General features: G+C 38.4%; 1 protein-coding gene and 1 long non-coding RNA gene across 4 annotated transcripts in view; one reads left to right on the top strand and one right to left on the bottom strand.

The window, feature by feature from the left end:
* The window catches only part of LOC141048793 (uncharacterized), a 44,512-nt gene extending 33,980 nt beyond the window's left edge, over positions 1 to 10,532 (top strand). The window contains exon 4 of the long non-coding RNA XR_012220149.1: positions 8,743 to 10,532. This is a non-coding gene — a long non-coding RNA (uncharacterized lncRNA). The remainder of the gene's footprint in view (positions 1 to 8,742) is intronic.
* A 2,754-nt stretch (positions 10,533 to 13,286) lies between these two features.
* ERICH3 (glutamate rich 3) overlaps positions 13,287 to 13,859 on the bottom strand; it is a 56,039-nt gene continuing 55,466 nt past the window's right edge. For all 3 annotated transcript variants that reach the window (XM_073544794.1, XM_073544793.1, XM_073544795.1), the window contains exon 15: positions 13,287 to 13,770. The gene's annotated coding sequence lies outside the window, so the exon portion shown is untranslated. The remainder of the gene's footprint in view (positions 13,771 to 13,859) is intronic.

Below are 13,859 nucleotides of genomic sequence, written 5' to 3' on the forward strand. Positions count from 1 at the left end.
TTGATGCGATTTTCTCGCATCACACTCGCAAGTGTGACCCCGGCCTATATCACAACATCTCCATATTCTTTTATATTATAAGTTAAATAGTCTGAACTTATCTTTCCTATATAATTGATAAAACAATGAAAAACAATTACAATTATTAGATTTTTAATACACATTTTAAAATTAAAATATTAAATATTAAAACCGAATGAATAACATGGATAGATGTCTTATCTCTGTAAACATATAACCCATATAATGCAGTGAACAGATTATTTATGGTGATTTATAAATGGTATAAAAACGCGGTTTGATTTTTTTTTTCTCCATTAAACCCATAAGAGATTTAACACGAATGTAACAATCACGTACGTGTTTGGCAAAGTAGCATTTAAAATAACTAAGCTTGGTCTCTCCATAAAATTAGACTTCATACAGTGAAATTTACGTAAAAATAAACAATATTATGGCTGTTACAACTATGAACCAATGGGTTTTACTTTTTGCAACTTGCTTGTGATGGCAGCATGGGTGATTCAATACGACCCTATTCACCTGCAATTTGCTGCAAAAGTAACAGCGGCTGCGGCACAAAGCAAATTTTTGGCTGCTTCGCTGACAAAATCATCATCTAGCCTCAGCCTTATGCACTCGGACTAAGACGAGGGTCACAAGGGCGATTTTCTCTCCTCCTAGAACATCGGTCTGATTATGCTAATCTCGTTATGATCAGAGTTTTATCACAGTGTGATCCGATTTTCTTGGGTGCGGAAAAGAAAATAAATTAACTTCTACAGTCCACGTAAAGCGACTGCACGTCATCCGAGGACTGCCCGATTTTTTTTCTACAGACCCATAGACGTGGATGGCCGAGTGTGAGATGATAATCGGATGGAACTTGTGCATGTATTCATTTTTCCCTTGGATTGAATCAGTCTGAATAGAAAATCGGACACGTGCACGGCGTCGTAGAATAAGGCCTCTTTCACACTTCAGTTATTTGCATCAGTTAAAATCCGTCAAAAAGGCAGACAAGCGGATCCGTTCTCAACTGATGTGAACGGATGGCACAGGATCCGTTTTTAGACGGATCCTGAAAATGAGGAAATTTAAAGGAACCGCTGGCCGAGAGAGAGAGATTTGATAAAAATCCTTTAAAAATGTTTCATGTGTTTCCCCAAGTAATAATTCCGCCACATTCGGTGTTGTCACTTCTTAGCACGTCGCAGTTGCAGGTTATAACTTGCTCCGCGCAGTCCTGCAATCAGCAGCTTTGTGTTGTTGCTGCTACTTTGTATCGCTTCTCCTTGGTTTTTTTTTTGCTCTTTTGTGTTGTATTGTTCTCGCAGCGTTTCTGAATTAGTACGGCATGTGCAGAATTAATTATTGAGCGTCGTGCCATTTCCTTGCCTTTGGTTTCTCAGATTACGCGTTCCGTGTTCTGCTTTCCTTTGTTCAGCAGCAATGGAAGTTGTTCAACATTTTCCTGGGGTTTTAAATAAGTAAATAACAAAATGGAAAAGAAAAAAATTGTAAAAAAAAAAAATAAAAATATTAGGATACAAAAATGGCATCGAGATAATGTGTACACTGAACCAGTCAGCATGGTGTTACATATGGACGCAGTGGTATGGCTATAGAGGCTTTTTTTCATCATTAAGAATGACACTTTTTCTGTAGAGAGCTGATTTGACGACAATCATGAGAAATCTAATGAAGAATCTACATGCAATGCACTGGGGGCGTGTCAATGAACTTAAAAGATGTGTTCCAAGTGCATAGACACGCCCCCAGTGCATTTCAAGCCTGATTTGCATATGGGCACAATGGATATTTACAATAAAGGTGTTATTTGTATCAGGAAACAAGTGCATATGCACCAATGCAATTATTTCCATGTGCTGACAGGTTCCCTTTAAGAATACAATTATCTCTAATTAGAACGATTCTTAGAAGTCTTCCTTTAGGCAATCTCATTAAACCCTGAATTTTTAAATGATTCTTTGAAACAATGTTATATTGCAGAATTTGCCAACTAAATAAACACATAAAAGATGCAACACGTTGTACACAAATGAAACCCTAGTAATAGAACTTATAGGAAAAAAGCGCAAAAGTTCTGTTGCGGTATTTCCTGAAGAAGGAATCACATGGACTCTGGAACGCGTTGGATAAACCACTATTCATGTATTTACTACGTCTGGTTTTGAATTAGCTGGCAACGCAGATTACAATCCACAAATCTTCCTATATAACAAATGAAACCCTAAAATACCGTGAAAAACTTAAAAATAAGAAGATATTGTGATAAGGATTGTCGCTAAACTGCCAGGCAGCACTCAGACGTCCATTTTTCACATACAGAACGTCTTTCTACACTTGTCTATAGGGCTGTTCTCATGTCTGATTTTTATTTATTTTTTTTTTTGTGGAACGATTTTCCCCCAAAAGACAAAAAAAAAAAAAAATTCAAATTTGTGGATCAAACTTTAAATAATTGAATCAGTAAAAAAAAAAATGAAGAAAGAAAATGGATGAAAATCAAATCAAGCACAGAAGAAAAAGAATCTGTTTCTCCTTCCATACATCTGAATTTGGGCTTAAACGCGAAGATTTTTGTTTCTCATAATCGTCATCTTGCAGCTCAGATTAACGCAATATCCTAAAATGATATCGTGCATTTAATGTACATTATGTTCTGATTGTCATTTGCGTCCTGAATTTTGCACCATTTGGGAAAACCTCTTACACAATTTAATACACCATTTTTGGTATCAATGATAAAACTTGAAAAAGGAGCATGAAGCAATAGAAAAAACGCCAGCATCTGAGTTTAGCTTTATTCCCTCATTTTAAAAGCAGGAGCCATACCATATAAAAAAGGCAGAGGCCACCATGTAACGCATTTCAGGGCAACATGGTCTTAACGGTTACAACTAATTACGAAAGAAGATGCACCAAATAATGCCTGCTGAAAACCAAGCTGCACTTAGTCATGTATCTGCTGAAAACCAAGCTGCACTTGGTGATGTATCTGCTGAAAACCAAGCTGCACGTGGTCATGTATCTGCTGAAAACCAAGCTGCGCTTGGTCATGTACCTGCTGAAAACCAAGCTGCACTTAGTCATGTATCTGCTGAAAACCAAGCTGCACTTAGTCATGTATCTGCTGAAAATCAAGCTGCACTTGGTCATGTACCTGCTGAAAACCAAGCTGCACTTGGTGATATATCTGCTGAAAACCAAGCTGCGCTTGGTCATATACCTGCTGAAAACCAGGCTGCGCTTGGTCATGTACCTGCTGAAAACCAAGCTGTGCTTGGTCATATACCTGCTGAAAACCAGGCTGCGCTTGGTCATGTACCTGCTGAAAACCAAGCTGCGCTTGGTCATGTACCTGCTGAAAACCAAGCTGCGCTTGGTCATGTACCTGCTGAAAACCAAGCTGCGCTTGGTCATGTACCTGCTGAAAACCAAGCTGCGCTTGGTCATGTACCTGCTGAAAACCAAGCTGCGCTTGGTCATGTACCTGCTGAAAACCAAGCTGCGCTTGGTCATGTACCTGCTGAAAACTAAGCTGCGCTTGGTCATGTACCTGTTGAAAACCAAGCTGCGCTTGGTCATGTACCTGCTGAAAACCAAGCTGCGCTTGGTCATGTACCTGCTGAAAACCAAGCTGCGCTTGGTCATGTATCTGCTGAAAATCAAGCTGCGGTTGGTCATGTACCTGCTGAAAACCAAGCTGCGCTTGGTCATGTACCTGCTGAAAACCAAGCTGCGCTTGGTCATGTACCTGCTGAAAACCAAGCTGCGCTTGGTCATGTACCTGCTGAAAACCAAGCTGCGCTTGGTCATGTACCTGCTGAAAACCAAGCTGCGCTTGGTCATGTACCTGCTGAAAACCAAGCTGCGCTTAGTGATGTATCTGCTTAAAACCAAGCTGCGCTTGGTCATGTATCTGCTGAAAATCAAGCTGCGCTTGGTCATGTATCTGCTGAAAACCAAGCTGCGCTTGGTCATGTATCTGCTGAAAATCAAGCTGCGCTTGGTCATGTATCTGCTGAAAACCAAGCTGCGCTTGGTCATGTATCTGCTAAAAATCAAGCTGCACTTGGTGATGTATCTGCTGAAAACCAAGCTGCGCTTGGTGATGTATCTGCTGAAAACCAAGCTGCGCTTGGTCATGTATCTGCTGAAAACCAAGCTGCGCTTGGTCATGTATCTGCTGAAAATCAAGCTGCACTTAGTCATGTATCTGCTGAAAACCAAGCTGCGCTTGGTCATGTATCTGCTAAAAATCAAGCTGCACTTGGTGATGTATCTGCTGAAAACCAAGCTGCGCTTGGTGATGTATCTGCTGAAAACCAAGCTGCGCTTGGTCATGTATCTGCTGAAAATCAAGCTGCACTTGGTCATGTATCTGCTGAAAACCAAGCTGCGCTTGGTCATGTATCTGCTGAAAACCAAGCTGCGCTTGGTCACGTATCTGCTGAAAATCAAGCTGCACTTGGTCATGTATCTGCTGAAAACCAAGCTGCACTTAGTGATGTATCTGCTGAGAACTTTGTGAACTAGTGATTTTGGGAATGAGTTAGTAATTCCCTTGTGCTGTACATGAGAAGGGGCTACATACAAAACACAAATCAAATAATGGCTGCTGAAAATGAAGCTGCACATAGTGCTGGACCTGCTGAAAATGAAATCCCCCCTGTTGCGCCGGCTAAAATGTAAAGTGCACCTTCTGGTTTACCTGCTGAGAAGGGATGTGCATCTGGAGATCTTCCTGCAGTGAAGGGTTTGTTTTCTAATTCACCCCATAAAAATTGTGAGAGGAAAAACATAATATTAGCAGATAAATGAATAAATAAGGGGCTGCAATAACAAGTACAATTAATAATTGAATGAGTGAATAAGATGGGTAAAAACAAATAAAAGCTGAATAGAAGGACAGAAGTATACACATATATGAAATAGAGGCAAATAAGGCAGGACATGAGGAGGATGAAAATGATGTAGTTTCGTACTGTAATGTTGCTGTTTGGGCACAAGATGTCCCCAGTGTTCTTCTGTATGAGAACCAATAGGGAGTTCCTGCAGGTTTCATATTTGGTCACTAGATGTCCTGCGATCCTGTGTGAGATTCAAGTTGTCACTCAGAGAATCATTTCTGAGATCTCATCAAAGTCCAGAAGATTTATAATCGTCACGATTTACAATAAACAGCATCACATTTACTCTTCTCACTTTTCATCAGCCCAAAGTTTCAATAATATTTATGAATAATATTTAACCTCGTGGCGACATCTGCCGTATATGGAAGTGTGAACATGATGGAGTGGGCTCAGGAGTTGAATCCCCCCATTCCCTGCACAGCAAAAGTGTATCCCCTTATGTATCACGGGTCAATAGCAAATGCTTAATCAAGGTATTTTAACAAAGAGGTACCTATTATGATTAGGTAACTGAGGAGGATAGCCGGGGCATAGGCTCGGCAACCAGATACCCAGAGAGGTTGGTAACTTAGCGGATTGCAGACCCCTAAACTGACAACACAGCTAGAATTAGCCGTGGGACGTACCTACGATGCCCTAGACGCCTCGGCACAGCCACAGAATTACCTAAGCCTAAAGAGAGAAAGGGGAAAGCTAAACTGCCCTGGAGCAGAACCCCAAAGGAATAGACAGCCCCCAAACATATATTGCCGGTGAGACAAGATGAGGCACAAACACAGACCGAAAATAGAGTGAGAAAATGATGGGGCCCAAACTGTCTAGATAGGACAAGACAGGAAAGATACTGTCTGCAATCACGCAAAAAACCCTAAGAAAAATCCAACACGTCTGATATGAAAAAATACTGAGGCCACACGACCTCTCCCCCACTAGATCAGAACTCTGGTGTGAACTGGACGCAAATCAAAAGATACTGATATAACAGGGGATTAGAAATACTGAAAAGACTGACATGAGCTGTGGCGTATGGAACAGAGTTCAGCACAGATCCCAGCAGGGAACAAGGCTGGACTCACACCAGCAAAGCAGCAATCAGAGAAAAGCAAAAAATGGATTAAATGCAAAAAGATTCAAGCAAATGACTTATCTGAAAGACGCAGGACAAAGCAGGAGGCAAGCAGACTTCCAAAATGCACAGGAAGAAAACAAAATCACCGCAACCACTGAGGGAAGGTTGCTCACTTAAATCTCTCCAGTCTGTAACACCTGACCTCCAATCATCCTCCTCAGGTGATTGACTTCTGTCAGCAAGACCAGTTCCATTACCAGCAGCAACCACCGGAGGGAGCCCAAACTCAGAAGCCAGATCAAAAGTGTTCACAACAGGTACCTGTACCTGTGTCTCCCAATAACATAGGCTGGATGTGAGCTCTGTGTGTCTCTCCCAGTAATATAGGCTGTATGTGAGGTCTGTCTATCCCTCTCAGTAATATGGGCTGGATGTGAGGTCTGTGTGTCTCTCCCTGTAATATAGGCTTGACGTGAGCTCTGGGTATTTCTCCCAGTAATATAGGCTGGATGAGAGTTCTGTGTCCTCCCAATAATATAGGCTGGATGTGACCTTGTTGTCTCTCTCAGTACTATGGGCTGGATTAGATAGAGGTCTGTGTGTTTCTCCCAGTAATATAGGCTGGATGTGAGATCTGTGTGTCTTCCAGAAATATAGACTGGATGTGTGATCTGTGTGTCTCTCCCAGTAATATAGGCTGGATGTGAGGTCTGTGTATCTTTCCCAGTAATACAGGCTGGATGTGAGCTCTGTGTGTCTCTCCCAGTAATATAGGCTGGATGTGAGGTCTGTGTATCTTTCCCAGTAATACAGGCTGGATGTGAGGTCTGTGTCTCTCCCAGTGATATAGGCTGGATGTGAGGTCTGTGTGTGTCTCTCCCAGTAATATAGGCTGGATGTGAGCTCTGTGTGTCTCTCCCAGTGATATAGGCTGGATGTGAGGTCTGTGTGTGTCTCTCCCAGTAATATAGGCTGGATGTGAGGTCTGTGTGTGTCTCTCCCAGTAATATAGGCTGGATGTGAGGTCTGTGTGTGTCTCTCCCAGTAATATAGGCTGGATGTGAGATCTGTGTGTCTTCCAGAAATATAGACTGGATGTGAGGTCTGTGTGTCTCTCCCAGTAATATAGGCTGGATGTGAGGTCTGTGTATCTTTCCCAGTAATACAGGCTGGATGTGAGCTCTGTGTGTCTCTCCCAGTAATATAGGCTGGATGTGAGGTCTGTGTATCTTTCCCAGTAATACAGGCTGGATGTGAGGTCTGTGTCTCTCCCAGTGATATAGGCTGGATGTGAGGTCTGTGTGTGTCTCTCCCAGTAATATAGGCTGGATGTGAGCTCTGTGTGTCTCTCCCAGTGATATAGGCTGGATGTGAGGTCTGTGTGTGTCTCTCCCAGTAATATAGGCTGGATGTGAGGTCTGTGTGTGTCTCTCCCAGTAATATAGGCTGGATGTGAGGTCTGTGTATCTTTCCCAGTAATACAGGCTGGATGTGAGCTCTGTGTGTCTATCCCAGTAATATAGGCTGGATGTGAGGTCTGTGTGTCTCTCCCAGTAATATAGGCTGGATGTGAGGTCTGTGTGTCGCACCCCACAATATACAAAATACAGGAAAGAGTCAGCTAACCAGTATTCCCAATCAGACTGGCATATTCAATCAGGTCCAGTGAACAGAAGCTTGAAGTATGGCAAGGGAAAAGGTATAATTGAAGATCCTTTTTTATCCCCACAGCTATATTAAGACTTGTTGCTTTTAGCGTGATGAGTTGTAGTTTTGAATTACACCATTCACTTTACTATATAACGTACTCGAACTGTGTTTGGGGGCATAAGGATGCTGTGTATGGGAGATTGTGGGGGCCATCAAACAGTGCGTGGGGTTATAATACTTTGAGGAGGGCATAATTGAATCGTAATAGTGTGTGTGGGAGACTGTGGAGGCCATCATATGATTCAGTGTAGTGGGGCCATCATATTGTGAGAGGGGTTGTGTGGGTCATCCAACTGTTTGTAAATGTCTGTGGGAGCCAGCATACTGGTTGTGAGCAGCTGAGGGCCCAAATACCGTGTGTGGGTGGTAGTGGGGGCTCATCATTCTGTGTGCAGGGGGACTGCTCAATGTTCATTCAGTGTTGGGAAGCTTTAGTGGTCATCCTTTTATGGGGAGCTGTGTGGGTCATCATACTGTGTATGGGACATTTTGGGGGGCATAATATTCTATGAGAGCCATGACCGGGTATTGTTGTGGGTGGGAACAGTACGGGGTTTCATTAAGGGCACAACAGTACATATCCCTCTCCCGATCTATACAAGTTGGGAGGTACGGTCTTCTGGGACTGTGACTTTGCGCTGTGAGCCCAATTACTCTGCTAATATTTATTTTTAGCGGGTGGAACAAAGACGGGGGGGTCCTAATGAGGACTTTTGCTATGGGTCCCCATGATCTTTATGTGCACTACTGGTGGAGGCATCACGTTATGTGGGGAGTTATACTTCTTGGGGGAATATAATGGGTATTACATAGTGTGGATGCGGCTAGTGAGAGTTACCATCCAACGTGTCAGGGAAAGTGTGTGATGCCAGGGAGCACTTACTTACCCTATGCTTCCTAATAGTGTGGCATAATGTGCACTCCAAATAGTCCAGAAAACAGGACACGGACAGCTGCAAACATTTACTATCCAGCAAGTTGTCATTTTCTCTAGTGATGTTATTTAGCTCCTCTCATCTGCAGGTGAGCACCATCAATGTCCACAACGGTCTGCAACCAAGACCCCGACTCCTGACTATCGGGGACCTGTGGCCTCTCTCTTACCTTCATCTCCTTTGCATCCGCACAGCTGGAAATCAGAGCAGATATATTGTATCCTCAGCTCCTGGGACCACACGCCTGATACTCAACCACAGGAAGACTCCACACCCTGACTCCTTACACCTAAAGGAAATCCTTCAGAAGATTTACGCATGGAATTCGTGAGCAGCAAAATATAGGACAATAATTCCAGCGATGTATCACTTACTGTGCTGCTTGGTGCAGCTTTGATAGAATTCCTGTATTATCTGCTGTAGTTATATTCTTGTACATAGGAGCAGTATTATAGTAGTTGTATTCTTGTACATAGGGGGCAGTATTATAGTAGTTATATTCTTGTACATAGGGGGGCAGTATTATAGTAGTTATATTCTTGTACATAGGGGGGCAGTATTATAGCAGTTATATTCTTGTACATAGGAGCAGTATTACAGTAGTTATATTCTTGTACATAGGGGCAGTATTACAGTAGTTATAGTCTTGTACATAGGATCAGTATTATAGTAGTTATATTCTTGTACATAGGGGCAGTATTACAGTAGTTATATTCTTGTACATAGGGGGGCAGTATTATAGTAGTTATATTCTTGTACATAGGGGGGCAGTATTATAGTAGTTATATTCTTGTACATAGGGGGGCAGTATTATAGTAGTTATATTCTTGTACATAGGAGCAGTATTATAGTAGTTATATTCTTGTACATAAGAGCAGTAATATATTAGTTATATTCTTGTACATAGGAGCAGTATTATAGTAGTTATATTCTTGTACATAGGTGCAGTATTATAGTAGTTATATTCTTGTACATAGCGGCAGTATTATAGTAGTTATATTCTTGTACATAGGAGCAGTATTATAGTAGTTATATTCTTGTATATAGGGGCAGTATTATAGTAGTTATATTCTTGTACATAGGAGCAGTATTATAGTAGTTATATTCTTGTTCATAGGAGCAGTATTATAGTAGTTATATTCTTGTATATAGGGGCAGTATTATAGTAATTATATTCTTGCACATAGGGGCAGTATTATAGTAGTTATATTCTTGTACATAGGGGCAGTATTATAGTAGTTATATTCTTGTACATAGGAGCAGTATTATAGTAGTTATATTCTTGTACATAGGAGCAGTATTATAGTAGTTATATTCTTGTACATAGGGGCAGTATTATAGTAGTTATATTCTTGTACATAGGAGCAGTATTATAGTAGTTATATTCTTGTACATAGGAGCAGTATTCTAGCAGTTATATTCTTGTACATAAGAGCAGTAATATATTAGTTATATTCTTGTACATAGGAGCAGTATTATAGTAGTTATATTCTTGTACATAGGTGCAGTATTATAGTAGTTATATTCTTGTACATAGCGGCAGTATTATAGTAGTTATATTCTTGTACATAGGAGCAGTATTATAGTAGTTATATTCTTGTATATAGGGGCAGTATTATAGTAGTTATATTCTTGTACATAGGAGCAGTATTATAGTAGTTATATTCTTGTTCATAGGAGCAGTATTATAGTAGTTATATTCTTGTATATAGGGGCAGTATTATAGTAATTATATTCTTGCACATAGGGGCAGTATTATAGTAGTTATATTCTTGTACATAGGGGCAGTATTATAGTAGTTATATTCTTGTACATAGGAGCAGTATTATAGTAGTTATATTCTTGTACATAGGAGCAGTATTATAGTAGTTATATTCTTGTACATAGGGGCAGTATTATAGTAGTTATATTCTTGTACATAGGAGCAGTATTATAGTAGTTATATTCTTGTACATAGGGGCAGTATTATAGTATATTCTTGTATATAGGGGCAGTATTATAGTAGTTATATTCTTGTATATAGGGGCAGTATTATAGTAGTTATATTCTTGTACATAGGAGCAGAATTATAGTAGTTATATTCTTGTACATAGGGGCAGTATTATAGTAGTTATATTCTTGTACATAGCGGCAGTATTATAGTAGTTATATTCTTGTACATAGCGGCAGTATTATAGTATATTCTTGTACATAGGAGCAGAATTATAGTACTTATATTCTTGTACAGAGGAGCAGTATTATAGTAGTTATATTCTTGTACATCGGGGCAGTATTATAGTAGTTATATTCTTGTACATAGCGGCAGTATTATAGTAGTTATATTCTTGTACATAGCGGCAGTATTATAGTAGTTATATTCTTGTACATAGGAGCAGAATTATAGTAGCTATATTCTTGTACATAGGGGCAGTATTATAGTAGTTATATTCTTGTACATAGGAGCAGAATTATAGTAGTTATATTCTTGTACATAGGGGCAGTATTATAGTAGTTATATTCTTGTACATAGGGGCAGTATTATAGTAGTTATATTCTTGTACATAGGGGCAGTATTATAGTAGTTATATTCTTGTACATAGGGGCAGTATTATAGTAGTTATATTCTTGTACATAGGGGCAGTATTATAGTAGTTATATTCTTGTATATAGGGGTAGTATTATAGTAGTTATATTCTTGTACATAGGGAGCAGTATTATAGTAGTTATATTCTTGTACATAGGGGCAGTATTATAGTAGTTATATTCTTGTACATAGGGGCAGTATTATAGTAGTTATATTCTTGTACATAGGGGCAGTATTATAGTAGTTATATTCTTGTACATAGGAGCAGTATTATAGTAGTTATATTCTTGTATATAGGGGTAGTATTATAGTAGTTATATTCTTGTATATAGGGGTAGTATTATAGTAGTTATATTCTTGTACATAGGGAGCAGTATTATAGTAGTTATATTCTTGTACATAGGAGCAGTATTATAGTAGTTATATTCTTGTATATAGGGGTAGTATTATAGTAGTTATATTCTTGTACATAGGGGCAGTATTATAGTAGTTATATTCTTGTACATCGGGGCAGTATTATAGTAGTTATATTCTTGTATATAGGGGCAGTATTATAGTAGTTATATTCTTGTACATAGGGGCAGTATTATAGTAGTTATATTCTTGTACATAGGGGCAGTATTATAGTAGTTATATTCTTGTACATAGGAGCAGTATTATAGTAGTTATATTCTTGTATATAGGGGCAGTATTATAGTAGTTATATTCTTGTATATAGGGGTAGTATTATAGTAGTTATATTCTTGTACATAGGGAGCAGTATTATAGTAGTTATATTCTTGTACATAGGAGCAGTATTATAGTAGTTATATTCTTGTATATAGGGGTAGTATTATAGTAGTTATATTCTTGTACATAGGGGCAGTATTATAGTAGTTATATTCTTGTACATCGGGGCAGTATTATAGTAGTTATATTCTTGTATATAGGGGCAGTATTATAGTAGTTATATTCTTGTACATAGCGGCAGTATTATAGTAGTTATATTCTTGTACATAGCGGCAGTATTATAGTAGTTATATTCTTGTACATAGGAGCAGAATTATAGTACTTATATTCTTGTACAGAGGAGCAGTATTATAGTAGTTATATTCTTGTACATCGGGGCAGTATTATAGTAGTTATATTCTTGTACATAGCGGCAGTATTATAGTAGTTATATTCTTGTACATCGGGGCAGTATTATAGTAGTTATATTCTTGTATATAGGGGCAGTATTATAGTAGTTATATTCTTGTACATAGCGGCAGTATTATAGTAGTTATATTCTTGTACATAGCGGCAGTATTATAGTAGTTATATTCTTGTACATAGCGGCAGTATTATAGTAGTTATATTCTTGTACATAGGAGCAGAATTATAGTACTTATATTCTTGTACAGAGGAGCAGTATTATAGTAGTTATATTCTTGTACATCGGGGCAGTATTATAGTAGTTATATTCTTGTACATAGCGGCAGTATTATAGTAGTTATATTCTTGTACATAGGAGCAGAATTATAGTAGCTATATTCTTGTACATAGGGGCAGTATTATAGTAGTTATATTCTTGTACATAGGAGCAGAATTATAGTAGTTATATTCTTGTACATAGGGGCAGTATTATAGTAGTTATATTCTTGTACATAGGGGCAGTATTATAGTAGTTATATTCTTGTACATAGGAGAATTATTATAGTAGTTATATTCTTGTACATAGGGGCAGTATTATAGTAGTTATATTCTTGTACATAGGGGCAGTATTATAGTAGTTATATTCTTGTACATAGGGGCAGTATTATAGTAGTTATATTCTTGTACATAGGAGAATTATTATAGTAGTTATATTCTTGTACATAGGGAGCAGTATTATAGTAGTTATATTCTTGTACATAGGAGAATTATTATAGTAGTTATATTCTTGTACATAGGAGCAGTATTATAGTAGTTCTTATCCACAAGGTGAAGTGTTGAAGTAATTATATTATTTTCAAACATGCTCAGCTTTTAATATTGTTAGTATAGCCACAGTTAAGAGTGTAATGAATCCTTCAGGAAGAAAGCGCAAAATAAAATGTGTACACCAATACTACTAGTATAATATCATCTTTTAATCAGAGCCATTTCCTTTTGGACTGCTTCTTCTGATTTTATAAAACTTCAGATATTTGCTGGAAACAGACACTGCATTATCTGACTTTTGGGATTATTCATTTTAAATACAAGGACATATTATTCAGAATAGAGAGACTATAATATCCATTCATTGAAAATAATGCATTTATTCCTTTATTTATTTTTTTTTATTTGACCCGGATATAGATTCATTATAGAAAAACACATGAGGATTTGTAAACATATAGAAAGTGCGTTGCTTTGAGGCTGTGGTTTCATACAAAGAAAGCTGAATTTAAATATATAATTTCTTGGATTCCCTGTAAAGACATAGTAAAAATAGACATTTTCCTGGTTGTACTTTTACCATCTGCATAGTATAATCTGAGTTTACAAAAAATGTCAAATGAAGATCCCTCGTTCTTCTGTATCTTAATTCTGATGGTTTTGCTCTTTTAACTGCAGATAAAATAATAATATTTTTAGACACATTTTTAATAGCAATAAGGCAGCAAAATATAAAATACAATAAATAAAAGGCCTTTTCT

Source organism: Dendrobates tinctorius, unplaced genomic scaffold (genome assembly GCF_039654945.1).
Source record: "Dendrobates tinctorius isolate UK_male_01 unplaced genomic scaffold, ASM3965494v1 ptg000138l, whole genome shotgun sequence".
Taxonomy (NCBI): domain Eukaryota; kingdom Metazoa; phylum Chordata; class Amphibia; order Anura; family Dendrobatidae; genus Dendrobates; species Dendrobates tinctorius.